This window comes from Lipotes vexillifer, unplaced genomic scaffold, assembly GCF_000442215.2.
Source record: "Lipotes vexillifer unplaced genomic scaffold, Lipotes_vexillifer_v1.1 scaffold213, whole genome shotgun sequence".
NCBI classification, from domain to species: Eukaryota; Metazoa; Chordata; class Mammalia; order Artiodactyla; family Lipotidae; genus Lipotes; species Lipotes vexillifer.
In genome coordinates this window covers 2,242,418-2,245,703 of record NW_006780610.1, presented here as the reverse complement: position 1 = coordinate 2,245,703, position 3,286 = coordinate 2,242,418, and positions in this window count along the sequence as shown.

The window sequence follows — 3,286 nt, the reverse complement described above, 5'->3', positions numbered from 1 at the left end:
TATCCTCATTAATTTTATTTAACAAGGGAACAAAGGATCAGACTGTTGTTAATGTAAATCTGTAGGGCTATCTGGCCCACTTACGTGATTAAACAGATAACCAGTATGTAAGAAGATTTTTATTTTAGAAATCACAGATCCTGGGTTTTGAGAGAATGGGGCCAGTTTCCCACAGTAAGCTGATATTTCTGGTTAAGTGGTAGAATTTCAGAGGTAGAAACAAAATTGGTCATCAAATCTTACCTCCTTTGTTTTACAGAAGGAGAAACGAATGGGAAAGTGGGCGAGAAAATCATCTGCCTGAGATCACATAATGAATAAATGGCAGAAGAGGACCTTGAATCTAGTCCTCGGCTCCCTATCCAAGTCAGGCAGTTCTCTTCCCTCCAGTCCCTGGTTGGCTTTATAATATTTAGAACAGCCAAATATTAACTAATTCTGATGACAGGAATTAGACTAAGAAATAACTAGGGAACTTGAGAAGTAAGAGGGGTTGAACATCAGCCATCTGTGTTCTTGATCATTAAGCCATACTCCCCTTGTGTTAGGGGAGTTTGGTAAGATGGACACATGTTCGCCAAAGCTGTTTGAAGCCAAATATCCAGATTAAAAGGAATGTGCAGCCTGATGGATTCTGAAGGAAGTGCTTACTGTATTCTCCATGGAATTGAATAACTTCAGGCTGCCAGAACTTTGTAGGGTGGTGTTTTCACCCAAATCTGCTTCCCCCTCTCGGCCTCCTGGCTGCAGAACCATGCTGAAAGGAGCTTGACCTCCATCTTCTCAAAGTCTGGACCATGGTCACTTGTTTTTCTTACCAAGTAATTCAGGTTTTCCCTCAGTCTTTGCAACAAAGCTCAGCTAGTGGTGCAGTCTGCAGGAAGTGTATTTCCATTCAGTGAACACCTGTGTGCAAGACCATGTGGAAAATATAGGGATGACAGGAAAGGGGTTAAAACTGCAGTTCTGTGATACAAGTGCTAAATAAGTAATGCAAACTTGGTGTCTGCTAGGATAGAGGAGGGCAGGTTCTGGGGCTTTGAATAACAATAGCTAACATGTATTGAGTGCTTCCTGTGTGCCAGTCACTGTGCTAAGTGCTCTGTGTACATTCTCATGTAATTCCCATCACAGTCCTACAATCGTGAGCCTTACTGACAGATGAGAGACAGCCTGAGAGAGGTTCAGTAACTTGCCCAAGGTCACAGAGTTGCCAGGTGGCTGGGGAAGGCCTTGTTTGACAGAACTTTCTCCAAGACACCTTCCCCATGTCAGTTCCCATCCAGTTGAGGAGTTCCAGGATTCCACTCACAGATCGCCCGTCCCCACTTCCTCTGCCCATCTGGGCACTTTGCCGGCCCGTCTGTCAGAGCACAGCCTCTGTTTTGCCTTCAAAAAGACTGCATGTTCACCTGGGGTGACCCTTAGGAGCCACTAGAGGGCAGGCAGCTGGTCAGCTTCATCTCTGGCTCAGGGCACAGCACAGAGCAGCACCGCTGGTTTATGGGAATGTGAAGCCATTGTTTAAAGAGCACAGCCATCTCCACTCATCCTAAATTGAGATAAATGACTTCTATGAATCAGACCAGCACTGGGCTGCTTGCAGTCTTGCTGGGAGGCCAGCAGTTTACGATACACAACTGGAGAATTACAGGCTAGATCTGAGACCTCCAATGATGTATGGACTCAGGGGAATGCAGAAGGATGCCCAGGGACAGTGAAGGGGGCAGGAAATTCAGAGACCCTGGCCAACTCTGACAAGGGAACACCCCCTTGGCTCTGCCCCCTGCCTCTGCATGCAGTCACCAAGCCCTGTGGATTTGCCTTCCTAACAGCCTTCTCCTCTGCCCTCCATTCCTCTAAAGATTCTCCATTAGAGGATCATTGTCAACATCCCCTGACCCCTCCCATCACTGTACTTGTCTCCATCTGTGGGCCCTGACTCCAATCTCCCTCCCTCCAATCCATAGTCCCCTCTGCATCCAGGCTCTGGTCTTGCCTCGAGAACTTTCAATGGCTCATCTGTAGCATTCTCATCCAGCTTTAGCAGCCTGGTGGAGGTTTACCTGTTGAGTAGAAGGAAGACTAGGCATGGACTTAAGTCATCAGCAAATGATTGGATTTAAGATTTGATATTTTTTAAGTTTGAAGTGATCTTGGGGAAATGTGAATTTTACTGGACATCATACCTTTATTTTGAAGTTTAATCTTGAACCCACGTTGGGACGCCATAACCATCTGCTGTCCAGAGCCCCTCACCTGGCCATTTGCCCCCCAGGCTCTCCAGCCTCCACTGAACAGCTCACCTGCATGTGCCCACCTGCTGCAGCCCAGCTCCAGTGTTGTGTGACCTGAGGGAAGTCCCTTAACCCTTGTGTGCCTCAGCCTCCTCGTCTGTTAACTGAGGTGGGGGAGGGGCGGTTAGGTATCTACCCTATGACAACGTGTGAGCATGAAGAAATGGTACAGAACACACTGGCACATGGACAGTGCTCACTGTCACCTGCCACTATTATGCTTCTTGGAGTCTCGGCCTTCGCACAAGCTATTTCCTCTGCCTGGAACATTCTCCTCCCACTGACCTTTCCTTCAACCCAACCAATTCCTTCCGGCCTTCAGAGCTCAGTCTAAGTGTCTCTTCCTCTCAGCGCAGCGCCTTAACCATAAACGAATAAATGCGGTGAGAAGGCGCCTAGGGAAGAGCAGGGTGTGCAGAACGGGGCTAGTCAATGGAGGAGTTTCCGTGAGGAGCCTTCCCTCGCAAGCCGCTGAGGGCCGTGACAATTCAGATGCGCAAAGGCTCAGGAAGGGCACCAGAGCTCCTTGACCGGCAGGAGGCGGGAAGCGGGTGCGCGTATCCCGCGCGCACCGGGGTCCGAAGGGCGCCCAGCCAGACCTAGTGGTGGCAGTGCGGCTGCTGGAGCCGCCGGAGGCGCCAGCCGGGAGCGCGAGGAAGCCAGGCGGGTGGGCGCGCCAGGAGCAGTGACGGAGCCGGCGTCAGGTGTCCGGGAAAGAGCCCCCAAAGGCGCACGCAAGGGGACTGCGGAGAAGGCACCAAGAGGCCGGCGAGGAGCTGCGGTGGCTGGGAACCCGGGCCTGGCTGCTAGCAGAGGGATGCGCCACACTCTCGGGCCTGCCTGTCACCTGCGGGGCCCCTCTACCTCTAGACCCGACTGAGGCATTTCCGGTCCTGGAGCGGCACTCGTGCACCAGGAGGGGCTGCCGGGTCACTCCGGAGTTGGGATGCCGCCCGGGCAGGGTGATCAAGGACACGCCCCGCGGGAGG